This window comes from Mixophyes fleayi, chromosome 5 (genome assembly GCF_038048845.1).
Source record: "Mixophyes fleayi isolate aMixFle1 chromosome 5, aMixFle1.hap1, whole genome shotgun sequence".
Lineage (NCBI taxonomy): Eukaryota > Metazoa > Chordata > Amphibia > Anura > Limnodynastidae > Mixophyes > Mixophyes fleayi.
In genome coordinates this window covers 80,237,103-80,251,727 of record NC_134406.1, presented here as the reverse complement: position 1 = coordinate 80,251,727, position 14,625 = coordinate 80,237,103, and positions in this window count along the sequence as shown.

Genomic DNA, 14,625 nt, shown 5'->3' with positions numbered 1-14,625 from the left:
TACGAAAAAAGGTGGGAACATTAATTACTCAGCCAATAAATGTACTCACTTGTGTATGGTTAAAGCAATCCTCAAAACATTGCCTGTTGAGGGCCAGGTTTCGGAAATAAATATTAAAACACAATTGGTTCTACGAAACTTGCAAAAAACTATAAAAGTACTGCAAAGTGAGCCAGACTATCCTCAACTGAAGATTATCTTGAAGGTGACACATATTTTATTTGTATTAGAATAAGAACTGAAGGCTAAATTAAGCAAGAAGGATAATAAAATCTGTAGACTGTGTCTCTAAGCTTTAGTTAGTACTCTGGGGTCAAAGGTTTAACTTGGTGGAGTACGCCCATGTGATGTCACACGGGAGGGGAGATAGTTATAAATAGGATGGGTTGAGAGAAATCACTCTCTGCAGTTCCTGGTTTTGGCTCAGTATCATTGCTCTCCCTGCCTGTCTCTTGTGCATTTATCTTTTGCGCCTTATATTCTTTTTCTTCCTTGTCCTTATGTACATTTCCTTTTCCTTATACTTTCTTTCATTTTCTTTTGTTTTGTTCTCCCTCATAAAATGTAAAATTCAATAAAATAAAGGTTTTTCCCCTGTGCCCCACTTAGTCCTCTCCCCTCTCCCCCTTTTAGCTTCCATTTCCTCTAGGTTTTCATCTTACCTTTTCCTTATTACCCGTCCGTTTCCTCCACTATGGATCTACAACATGTCTCCCCTTCCCCAGCATCAACCCGTGGCAGTAGTAGTCGCCTCCATGCACAATACAGCTCCCCGGTTCCGGTCCTAGGAGGGTGAGTTGTCGGCAGTCCTTCACCACTGCACAGGCTGTGGCGGAGGGTTATCCAGCTGTCCAGGACCTGTACCATTTGACTGGAAGTGACTGCCATCACTTCCGGCCCCTTACTGCTGACGTAGGCACGTCCACAAGCACCACACAGACTCTGGGTGCACCAGCTCCACACAGGCACTGTCGCACCGGAGGCATTACAGGTAGGGCGGTCAGGGGGTGGCTGTCCATGCCGCAACTCGGGACAATAGGCCCGCAAGTACCATTATGCTGGGGGGAGTAGTAGGGCCCCCCAACAAGATTGAGATGCTGGGGTGGCTCCCCCACCAGAAGTAGACTCTTCAGACAGCAACAGTGCGATGTCTCTGAGGGGATGGCCCTCAGCAGGTAGAAACAGGGAGGATGCATGTTAGGACTCCTGTGGGTCAGAGAGATACAAAGGTAAGGAGAGAGGTGGCAAGGACACCAGATAGGCAGTCACACGTCAAAGTTTTAGAGGGGGACAGATAATTGACTCCCCAGCACAGTTTGTGGTGTGCTGGGAGTACCATCAGTACGGGGCCAAGGGCTGGGTCTGTAACTTGGTCAAGTAGCAGGTCTAACTGTGTGGGACAAATAGCGGGGCAGCAGAGAGGAGAGCAACGGTGTTTGCAACAGGCGGGTCACGTCAGGAGCAGGTCTGCATCTAATGATTAATTGCTTGATGTTTCTGTCAGTAACATGTTTCTCCCAGTAGGTGAGGTGGGGATGATCGATATGCACGATCTGTGAGTCATGGTAGCTATACCTCAACGTGGTTGGGTGTGGATGGTCAGCTGGCCGGCTCCGAGGGCTGTTCCTGGCTCTGATGAGTGACCCAAGAAGCCAATGAAGCGCAAGCATTTAGTTGCGGTTGAGGTATAGCAGCAAGGTGGTCTGAGCAATACAGGGGTTCCCGGCTCACTGGGGATGAAATGGTGCACTGCACTAAAATGGCAATATTTCAAGGTGTTCGGTCTCGGTGTGGGATAGGATATACAAAGGCAGGTATATCGACATGTTCGCTGTGACCGAGAAAGCCAAGAAGATGGTGACACGGGCACTGGCACGAGGGGGTAGTGGTGAGGCTAGTTATAAGACTTACAAAAACTGTCTTTCAGGGACATTCCTGTTTGCTGCGTGCTATCTTGAGTTGCGTCCTCGCAAGTGGATGGACATGTTAAAATATTTACACATGATCCTTGAAATGTACATGTTGTCCTGCCCAGGGGTGTTGATAGCATATGATGAGGTATTTTGGGAGAAATATGATGGCCATCCCAGCTTAATGCTTGGCTACTGGGATGTGGAGACATGGTTGAAAGTGTCCCAGGACAGATGGGGTGATGCTTTCCCTGCTGTGATGGGGCACCGACCGCCTTTACGAGGAGGAGTGTCACGTCCTTTCTCAGTAGGGGCCGCTGTTTTCCCTTTAATAGAACCAGTTGCTTACATGGACCAACGTGTAGATATACACACGCTTGCCTGCATTGCGGGGGTGGACACCCCTCCAAGTCTTGCGACAAGCTTGTCAGAGGGGTTGGATCAGGTAACCTGCACGCCCCCAGTGCTGCAGAAGGCAGAATCCCCAATTAACGTGGTTAGCTTGGGCCACTGTCTCGCACGCTATCCATTTCGGTCTGCAGCACAATTGTTAAGAGAGGGGTTCCTACGTTGTTTTCAATTATCTATCTGGGAGTCTATTCAGCACCTGTCCTTCCCAGAAGGGGTGTCTGTTAACAATGCCATCTCCCCAGAGTGCTGTATTGTAGTGTACCAGTCGATGCTGCACTGGACATGGTGAGGGACTTTAGGTTGGGAGCTTTGATGGTGAAAGTTGAGTCAGATTTCATCTTTTTCCGCTCCATCACGACTCTTTCCCATTTATGGTTTTCAGGCTTGATGATGGTTACTATGTGGACCGGTGTTTCCCTATGGGGTTCGCGGTTTCATATGCGTTTTTTGTATGTTTTAGTTTCTTGCTACACTGATGCGCCTGTGTGGGTACTGGCCACCGGTGCTTGGAAGTCAAATAACTGGATTAAATAAACTAAATTGTTTAATATTTGTTTTTCGTGTGATTGTGATTAGTACGCCATGTGTAGTGATGCAATCGCATGGATTAATAACACACACATTTACATTCGCACTTACACTTGTAAATAGTACACATTTATTAAGCTTCCAATCCATATTTATTTATTAGTAAAATGTATTAGAGATTATTTATACATAAATGATATTATATTAAAGGTATCTAAGGCTCAGGATATAGGAAATGTATCATGTTTAGTGTCATTTTGATCTGCACATTACCATCAGGAATCCACAACTATTGGTGAAGCAATCACTTCTTGCGATAACTAGTTATTGAAGATAAAGAATCAATGTTCAAAATGATATTGTGTTTGGAATGCAAATTGGTTGGTTTAAACTGGATTAGGTGGGTTCCCTTAGGCACATGTGCTTAGCTGTTGGAGTGAGCTGGCTCCCACTTTAATCCTTTAAACTGACCTATGATTTGTATTGTACTGGACTGACCTGATCCTTGAACCAATGAAGAAAGACCATAGTTTATCTTTGTGTACATAATGACATCATCACTGTTTCTTTATTATTTGAAACTGTTATAAGCAAGTCCTGGGCCAGTGCTATATCTCTCTTCCTGACAATAGACAACATTACTGTATTTGAACCTGGGCCCAGGACGCGCTTGAAAAACTGTAATGAATTCAGTTTTATACTTTTCTGTTTATTGTTATATCTTTTATGGTTTGCTGTAAATCCTGCTATCTTTTGCCATTAAATCTCTTTGTGCGTTGGAACCACAATGATCACATTGTACAATGTTTATTGGTAGCGATAAAATGAACATAACAGGGGGGTTGTCCACTACCTGGACAATTTTCTGAAGGTTGGTCCAGGTAGTAGCCCGACCTGCCAGTACATGCTTTTCTCTGTGGTGGATCTTTTCCATACACTGGAGGTCCCTGTGATGCACAAAAAGATGGAAGGTTCTACAACAAGGTTGTTATACTCAGGCATCAAGATTAATACATTCTTGGACCTCTGTCAACTTAGACAATGGTAAGAAGTTACATGTGCTTATAGTTGAGTGACGTTGAAGCAAGCCCAATCCATGCTTGGGCTTTTAAGCTTCTCTGGGCGAGTTATTTCCATGGGGCGAGGTTTTTGTAGGAAGCTGGAGTGGTCAACAGCAGGACACATGCGCCCTCACAGTAGGATCATGCTGTCCGCCGAGATCCGAGCCGACTTGGTGGTTTGCATTGTGGTCTGCGCCCCCGGTGGCCAATGGGAAGTTGGAGTTATATACAGACACGGCAGGGGCAGTGGGCTTTGGGGCCTATTTCGCCGGGGATTGGTGCGCTGCACCGTGGCCCAGTGAATGGTTGCGGTCCAGCTGGACTGCTAACCTGGTTCTTTTGGAACTTTTCCCGATTGTTGTAGCAGTAGAGTTGTGGGCTTCCTCGTTTGCTGGGAAACAAATTGTTTTTTGGTATTTTAACCAGGGAAGGGGGCAGGCAATTAATCGGCAGTGTGTGACATCACCTCCAGTGATTACCCTGCTGTGTAGTCGGATATTACGGTGCTTGTCCCGTGATATTTGTTTCCAGGCATGGCAAGTTCCTGGCGTGAAGAATTTGCGTGGGCAGTGGGATAGGTTTAGAACTTTGGCACCCGTGGCTTCCCTAACGGGTTCCCCTTGTCCCGCTAATGTCTGGCAGATAGTCCAGCTGGCATAGAGGGTCTGGCCGAATCATCCCTAGCACTGGCGACGCAGAGGAAGTATCACGTGTCATGGCAGGAATGGTGCGAGGTCAGGAACACCACTACTTGTGAAGGTGGGCATAAGCGCATGACTGCCTTTGTTTGAGTGGGGCGCAAGGCCGGTAAACTAAAGCCACAATGTCGATGTCATTGGCCGGGAATATCATTCTTCGTCAGGCTGCGGGGGAGACTGATTACACCAGGGGGTAAATGTATCAAGCTGAGAGTTTTACAGCGGGTTTGAAAAGTGGAGATGTTGCCTATAGCAACCAATCAGATTCTAGCTATCATTTTGTAGAATGTACTAAATAAATGATAGCTAGAACCTGATTGGTTTTTCAAACCCGCCGAAAAACTCTCAGCTTGATACATTTACCCTCAGGAGTTTTACAGTATCCAGGGCATTAAATGCTTGGGTGAGACAACGCCCAGTTCTTCCTGATCAGAGGAGACTGATTAGTGATGCTGTCCCAGGGACTGCGCGCCACACCTATGAAACTGCTTTCTTTCGCTCTGTTTTTCGTGATGCTGTTTTTTTGCGCTTTTAGGTAGGGCGCAAAGGGATTTGTCCATTTTTTCCTCTAAAGTTTGACCTGATTGGCACTTGGCGCCACAAGGTTTTATGGTTTTACCTTTGCTTGTGTCGCTCACCTTTTGTTTCGCCTCATGAATATGTTCTTTTCTGGAGGATGTTCTGCTGGTGCTGGCTGGATGCGATGTTCTTCTCTTGTCTTGTTATCTCTTTCTCAATTTCAATTTATTTTTCTTTTCGGGGGTCTCTGCCCAGAGTCACCTTTTTCTTCCACCAATTGAGTTACTGCTGTTTATGTGGCTGGCATATGTTGTTTTTTTTCCTGCCTTACAGACCACCACACACCACTGCACATGTGGGTGCTGGTGTACTCTTAGGTACATTGGGCTGCTTTGCATAAGGCAGTTAGAGATGCTTCTGCTTTCCTGGGGCCTGTAGTGATATCATGGTTAGGCTGTAGGGGTCTACGATGGCCTGGGTTTAGGGGGCTCTTACAGGAGGAGATAGCTCAGGGTTCGTAAAAAGATTAATTTAGTGACTGCACATTTGACCCGCTCTGTGGATTGAGCACCCATACATTAGATTTCAGAACCATTTTATTCCTATAGGTAGGATAGACTGCATTTGAGCTATAAAGGCATTGCTTTGTTTATAAGAGAAGTTTATAAGAGTTTATCGTTGATGTGTGTAGGTATGGTGGCGGGCTGCGGCTCTTGAGGACCCGGGCATGGCTGGAAAAAGCAGTGCAGTCGACACCCATTGGTCGGGCTCACAGTACAGTAGCGGGCACACTGAACCCGCCTTAGAGCAGTCGGTTATAGTCTTGGTCCAAGTACCGCCCCAGTGGATAGTCTTGTGAGTGCATTTCTTTAACCCACAGGTGTTGCGTTTTCAGTAGTGCCCAGGACAAATGTCCCAGAGGTAGATATGTGCGCCTGGGGTGAGAGTCCACATTTTTTGGCGATTGACCCTTGCTTGATGCTGAGACTTCCTGGTTGCCTGGTGGAAGACATACTAACTGCTTATTCTCCACCACCATACTTGAATAAAGTTCTTTAATTTGCCACACTCAGGTCTTGCGTCAATTATTCTAAGTAGTTAAAGGTATAGAAGAGGTTAAGTGAAGTAAGAGATATCAGCCATTAAGCATTTTATTGGAACTTGAACCCTCATGCTGATTCAAGACGTTTTATATATGAATCAAAGATATACTGGAGGACAAAAAACAGCGCTAGAAATATATATAGGTATAGCCAATAGAGGAGGTACAAGGACCAAGGCAGGATTAAATAGTCAACAATTTATTACAACCATATAATCACATTCAATGTAAAACAAGGAGATATGACTCCTAAAACCAAATAAAAATAGTAATACTGTTGATAGATAACGTATTCAGATAGAAGGCATAACTCATCACACTGACTCTTAGCAATAAATGTCCACAGTCACAAATGTCTCCGGGAGTGAGTATGGAGGTAATAAGAATGATGGTATCCGGGTATACAAGCCTATTATACAATCCAGCATAAGGTATAAGAAGTTTAGACCGGCAGTACTCACGGTCCTCTTCTATGCGGTGTTTGATACGGCTCTTCGGGACAGAATCTCCTACAGCTCACAGCTGCTGATAATGGAAATATCCTGCACGTAAGTCCTCCTAGCGGTGTTTCACCGCCGTTCTCCCGTGATTTGATAGTTGCCAACATGTGACATAGAACTGTGTATGCAGACAGCCTGCCCGGGCAGGAATAAAGAGCAGTGTGAAGTAATTCCTCGCCAATAGATCTGTACTATCTGATCGGTATATAGTTAGATCATATGGTTTAAAAACAGATGAATAAGTAACCAGGCGACGCGTTTCGTCTCAGACATGAGACTTTTTCAAGCCAAAGGTAGATCTCTCATGCTGATTCAAGACGTTTTATATATGAATCAAAGTTAAGTAAATAATTTTCCTATAAATCCTTTGTGTCAGTGTTAGGGATTCCCAGTTTGAAAAACAGAATAGTTGTAAATGCAAACAGAGTGTCTTTATTTTGAACACCAGTCACACAGGTTATAACCAATTGCAGACAGAAACAAAAGTACTTGATAATGTTGGTTACCAGGATTAGCACATGAGCTGGAGACCAGGCACAATAGGGGAAGTGCAGATTCAGTGTTAAGTCTCACAGGAGATTTCTATCACTCAGTGTTAGCGCTGGCCTTTCTAAGCAGCGGTGTGCAACGAACCCGCCGGTTTTCACCAAGAACCGCCACAAGGTGGGATGGAGTTTGCTGCTGGAGGCCCGCAGATCAGGGCCCTTAGGTTAGCCGACTGACATGATAGGTGATAGACCGTTGGTAGAAGACCAAAGACTGGACCAGAAAGAGCAGACTATATAGGGGTAGTATAGTTCAGCGGGACAAGCAGGATTAGTTGGCTGAAGCACTACAGCACAAAGCGATACAGCACACACAGAAGAATCCAAAGCCGTAATCAGTGGAACACCGTGTTGGATGCACTGAAGAAACAGCGCACACAGGAGAGCCCGAAATCGTAATCACAAGGATGCCGTGTCGCATACACTGTAGCACAGACAGCAGAGTGGCCAGAATGGATAGCCGCATTGGATACACAGGAGTCTATACAGCAGCGCGGTCAGTGGGGATAGTCAGGACAGATACACAGAAACACAGACAGCCGCATGGTCAGTATGGATAGCTGGGTCGGATACACAATAGAAGATCATACACAGGGCATCATCAGAATACTCCAAGAAGAAACACAGGGAAAGCCAGACACCAGGTTGTAACCTATTGCTATGACACAGCTGCAGTATCAAGATGAGCTTTATATACTCTGCAGATTGTATATGCCGCCTTCCAGCCATGATCATGTGACTGCCCAAACTAGGAAGTGTTGAGCTGTACACAGAGGCACAGGAATCAGCAGCACAGGAGTGTGGATCAGATAAGTTTGCGACATTCAGGTTACCAGGTTTAGCAGATGAAGTGCAGGCACAAGAAGACTGAATTACCAGGTTAGTCAGGAGGGATGAGGCACAGGTTAGCCAGGAGGCACGAGGCACTGGATGATCCATGGGAAAATCAGCCAAACAGAGGGTCAGGCAAGCCAGGGGTCAGAAGTCAGAAGAGCCATAATATAAAATGGAGTAAGCAGGAGCAAGGCCAAATGAAGCCGGGGTCTGGGTCACAAGAAGAGGTGCAGAACGATAGGACAAAGCAGAAGTCATGATCCAAACAGGAGTATCACAGAAACCAGCAGCAGAGACAAATGAACTTGCACAAGTCTGTGGGAAAAGTCTTTCTTAAAAAGGCCAGCCACGGTGATCACGATCCAATTCAGATGATGAGGGTTTAACCTCTTGCAGGCAAGAATAAACTGTCCAGATGTAACAGCAGCACTAATGGTAGCACAGAGGTATTGCAGGTCTAATTTAAAAGGACAGAGTCCTAACAGTCAGTTTGTCATTCTTACTTTTCGCTAGTATTGAACAGTTATAAACAGGATGACCTATTACAGTGGGAGATGTAAATTGCCTGTGCTGGAATTGTATAGTGAACATATAACCTGGTTGTAGTAGAGCAATGGTCAATACAAACACCACACATCAATTAGAAGCCAGCCAAATTCCTCTGATTGGCTCAGTTCTCAAACACTGACAACGCTATTCTCTGCATGCAGCAGTGATTAAGGGATGACAGGGGTTGTAGCCTACATCCCTGCGTGCTCAGTAGAGCCCACCACTTTGATCTGTTCAGGGGGCCCATGAAGTTACAGCAGCATTTTCGGGGCCCTACTCAAGACTTGTTATGAGGCCGGGGCATAAACTTTTCTTCCCCTGCCAACACATATAACACACAGAAAATAAATATATCTAGTACCTAGGCACAGTAAAACCATTTATACCAACACAAAGCACAATGAAATAGAAAAAGAAACCAAGAGTACATAAGCTGCAGTGACTGTAAAACTTGCAAAATCACCACCAGCAAAAAAAGGCCGCAATTTCAAATCAACTAAAACAGGTGAAACAATAGAAATAAAAGAATTGCATGTAAAACTACAAATGAGCTATGCATAGTTACATGCCCATGCAATCTACTATACAGCTGAGCAGATATGGCATTGAATAAGTGCTTTCATCTCTGCACTGAGTGTTCACTTCATGTCATAGAAACAGATCACCTTTCACCTCATGGATGGACAAATTAAAAAGGTTTGTGTGACAATATTAATTAGGCGGATGGGGTACGGGAGAACGGCGATGTAAAAGCTGACATAGTTTTTATGGACACAGTGAAAACGGTGCCTTTAAAGCGGCAATACTCGGACCCCACGCCTAGTTTAAAACTATGTTGATATTTAGATTGCTGTGTTATTGACTACCACCGGAATCATGCAGCACATAGGGCACGCTGTCCTGCTGTCCCGACCACTTCTCTTAGTTTGTATAGTAGAAGCGGCAGGTAAAGAAATCTGTGCCTGCATCAAATCAAATTATGCTGCAGCTCTCAGCCAGTGAAAGGCTGGGATTGTACACTTTTAAACCAAAGGGTGAAGGGCGTCTGAGTAGGTGTTGTCTTCAGGGACTATAACTCATTGCTACACCAATGCTTACACAACCAACGACATGGATGAGCCTGTGATTGTAGATTTATATATTATTATATTATTTAGGGAATTTGCCATTTTGCACGTGAAGAAGTACACATAAATACTCTTTAATGATAACAAATTAAAATACTCCACCATGATGTAACAAGGCTAAGAATACCCCTATACTTTAGAAAAAAATGTGTTCTCACCAAGTAATGGAAAAGCCTGATTATTTAGCTGAGAACTGATTTATTTTGAACTATTCATAAGCCACTTTAATATGTGTTGCAAACAAACATTTAGGCATTGTGTATTCATAATAACATAGTGCATAATCTGTGTCATAAAGCATCTGTTGGAAGCATAATCTAGCCAAAATATTTTAGTTAGATCCTTATAGTCAGTTCTTGTTTCTCAAGCAAATCAAGTCAACACCAGCTGGTAACAGAGGGCATAAATGACCCATAATAAACAAAAGCAGCTAGTCAGAAAATGAACATACAAGAATGTATGTGGCAATTATAAAGTAACTCTCTCTCTATGATCCCCACATTACACATTAACATGCTGCTAACTATAGTGAGGAGGTCAAAATAATGCCACACATTAGCATTTAGTGATGTTCCCTTGGTGTCATTTTAACATGACAGAAACAAACAATGATAGAAAGAGAAAAAGAGTGAGCAAAAAAGAGACAGAGGGCTATGTAATAGTTTGGAACTGTGGTTCTTAACTATTAATATGAATTTTATGGAAATAACTGAAACACATAAATCCAGCAGTTGATGTGATTCCTTGTATTACGTCAAACGCGGTAACGGGTGGGGAATTAAATACTGTACATATGATAAGGAGAATCAAATGTTTCATTACCTCTGACTTTAAGGCACAACTACTCTTTTTTTCTTTTTAAAAAGGTAAGGCGATTAAAAAGTATTGAGCTATTGTAGTGCGGAAGTAGGAGGAACAAAAACCAGCGAGAGTACACAGATAACCAAAAACAGGCTGAGGGTCGTGGGACAGAAGCAGGCAGGCCAAAGGTCAGGGCTGGCAGCAAGCACGGAAATCCAGTAAATAAAGCAGAGGTCATCGCAATCAGCGTTCAAGCAGGGTGCAATAAACAAGCCAAGGGTTACAACAGGAGTCAAATCATAATTATTATTATTATTATTCTTTAATTATATGGCGCCACAAGGTATCTGCAGTGCCAAACAAAATACAAAAATACAATACAGACAGTATACTAGGGTACAACAGTACAGAGTAAAACGAGTATAACCAAGACTCCAATATTAATATTTTCAGGCATAGTAAGTACAGTGGTGTAGGAGTAGAAGAAATGGTATTGAGACAGAAGGGAAGAGGACCCTGCTCATAAGAGCTCACATACTGAGGGAAGGGGAAACGGACAGCGGGCATGAGAGGAGTCAAGCATAGGAGGAGACAGGGAGGTGAGGAGATCAAGGAAGGAGAACGTTAAGTGGATAGCTGGTAGGACTTGAGGAACAGATTTGAGAGCCCGTTTAAAGGAGCTAAAATTAGGGGACAGATGGATCTAGGGAGAGAGTTCATTCTAGTGGAGGGGGACAGCAAGGGAGAAGTCTTGAATTCTGGCATGGGATGAGGTGATCAGTGCAGAGGAAAGGCGATGATCATTGGACAAATGCAGGGAACATGCAGGAGTGTGGATGGAGAGGAGGTTAAAGATATAAGGGACAGTGGAATGGGAGAGGGCCTTGTAAGTGACAGTGAGATTTAAAGAGGATTCTTTAGGGGAAAGGGAGCCAGTGTAAGGCAAGGCAGAGAGGGGAGGCAGAGGAAGAGTGGCGTAAAAGAAAGATAAGTCTCGCAGCCACATTAAGAATAAAGCAAAGAGGGGTGAGATGGGAGTGGGGGAGGCCAGTCAGGAGAAGGGTAATGATGAGAGCATGGATGATGGTTTTGGTGGCAATCTGAGTGAGGAAGGGCCGGATGCAGGCAACATTCCATAGTTGGAACCGACAGGATTGAGCAACAGATCGAATGTGGAGAGGCAAAAAACAGGGAGGAGTCGAGGGTGACACCCAGGCAGCGAAGTTGGGGAACAGCTGAGATGGTGGTATTATTAACAGTGATGTATAGTTCACGGTGGGGTGAAGATTTAGAAGGAGGGAAAACAATGAGTTTAGTTTTCGCAATATTGATTTTGAAAAAAAAAACTTGAGGACATACAGGAGGAGATGTAGGAAATATAGTCGGAAACACGAGAGAGCAAGGTGGAGGAAAGTTCAGGAGAAGAGATGTAAAGTTTAATGTAATTGGTGTAGAGATGGTACTGGAGACCAAAGGAAGAGATGAGGTCACCCAGGGAGGTAGTAGTGTACAGTGAGAAAAGAAGAGGGCTGAGAACAGAGCCCTGAGGGACTTCAATGAGGAGTCAGGATGGGTGTGCGGATGAGTCAGGAGTGGATACAGAGAAGGAGCGGTTGGTAAGGTAAGAGGTGAACCAAATGAGGATAGTGCCAGAGAGGACGAGAGAAAGAAGGGTCTGCAGAAGGAGGGGGTGGTCCATGGTGTCAAAGGCTGCCGAGAAGTCCAAGAGAATGAGCAGGGAGAAATCGCCCCTGGATTTGGCCAAAAGGAGGTAATTTGTAACTTTGGCCAGTGAGATTTTAGTGGAGTGGTGGGGGCGGAAGCCAGATCGGAGGGTGTCAAGGAGGGAGTTAGCAGAGAAGTGACTCGAGAGACGGTGGCAGACAATCCGTTCACATAGTTTGGAGGCAAAGGGGAGAAGAGATATGGGGTGGTAGTTAGCTAGAGAGGTGGGGTGAAGGTTAGATATCTTAAGAATGGAGGAGATAAGGGCATGTTTGAAAGAGGAGGGGACAATGCCAGTAGAGAGTGACAGATTGAAGTTGTGTGCAAGGTGAGAGCAGGCAGTGGGGGATAGGGAACGAAGGAGGTTGGAGGGGATGGGATCCAGTTGGCAGGTAGTAGTTGGAGAAGAGAGAATGACAGAAGGGACTTCATCACCAGATGTGGGGCTGAAAGAGCATCAGAGTTGGTTACTGTAGGAAGAGCGATGGCGGTGGCTGGAGTATGAGACGAGGAGATGTTTAGTCAGCCTAAATTTTACATGAGAAAAAGGAGGCGAAGTCGGTGGCAGAGAAGGAAAGCAGGATGGGAGTTAGGGGGGATAGGAGAATGTTAAATGTGGCAAAGAGGCCAGGGGGTTTGGAGGACTGAAAAGAGATAAGAGACTTAAAGCAGGATTCTTTGGCAAGGGTGAGGGCAGAACTGAAGGAGGAGAGGATAAACTTAAAGTGGAGGAAGTCGATCAGGGAGCGAGATTTCCTCCAGAGGCATTCATCAGAATGGCAGAGTATTCACAGGAAACAGGTAGCAGTTCAGCAAGTGTGTGGCACAAATGCTATAACTGGCAGGGATGCTAAGCCCTTCCTGTCTTAAATACTGTAAGGAGTGTGTGCAGTCCACTAAATCAGCAACTGCAGGCCGATAATGACATAAATTCTACTGTGCATGTGCCCCGGCTGTCAAACTCCTTGACAGGAAGCAACAGTTATCAGAAGAGGGTCCCAGTGGCCATGGCAAAGGCTGACAGTGAAGTCCTGGATGCCAGGGGAACATGCAGGATGCAACCAGAGCAGGATCCAGCTAGCGTGGTGGCTCATGACACAAATTGTAAGTGTTTAATGTACAAAACAGTACCCGTTTAAGGCATCTTAAGTTAAATAAAGAATGTATATCTTAATTAATCAAGATATTTCTGTGTCTGTATTTATTCCTTCTTTGTTGAGTTCCATGGATGTGTCAGATGGATATAACTTAAGTAAAGTTGAAAAATTCACAGATAACATTTGGCATTGCAAACTTTGCATTCTTGGAATTTGTACACAGAGGGTAAGGATAACAGGTAAAATATTGTGCTATTTTATGCAATGGTGATTTGTGAATGCTGTTTATATTATTACTGAAGTTTCAATGTGCTATTTTCTGTAACAGTTTTTGGTGGCACTATGCCAAGCAGTGTTCTTGTGTGTGCTTGCTGTGGCATAATTGTAGCTTTGTTGAAGATCACTATTGGGAAATGAGAACATAATGCTTAAGAAACTTACTAAGAGGTTAATAGTAGTGGGAATAACTGAACAGACCATTGCTAGCTGGATCAAACCCAGCCAATATTGTAAAATTATGCAGTAGTTTCAGTATATTAGACCCCAATAGTATTATTGGATTTTGTTAAACAGATACATGGAATAGATTTAAGAACTTTTATCCAATGGGTTGGATATTTCTGAAGGCATTACATGAAATTACAAAAGAGAAACAGGCATTTGAAATAGCGTTACAAGAAACAAAAGATGACATAGATATGTTTTAGATCAGCAAAAGAAAGACAAGAGAAATGTAAGGAATCATAAACACAAACGTTACTGACGTTGTCAATAAATGTAGGAACAAAAACAGGAAAAATAATAACCAAAAACAAGGATGGGAACTGTTATACTACAACAAGGATTTGATGCTAAAGTAGTGCAACATAACATTTGATTGATGAGTGATGATTAATGATCCTGAATCAGAAGTTGAAATTGAGCCAGATGATAGTGACCCCCTTTAATCTTCCCACAGCATATCCAGTAGTAACTACTACACATGCTAACTGAAATTTAGAAGAGAGAACACAGACTAGCAGAGGAGAAGGCGCAGATGGATTAATAGATCATACCTATGACAGACGCTTACAAAATCCTACAGAAGCCCTTTCACAGCAGATTACAGAAAAAACACACAATTAAAATAAGGAGGTATTAAGTGAAATTGCTGCGAGAAATATACCAAAAATTTGGAAAACTTACCAGAGTGTATTAGCACATGAGAACAATGAGAAT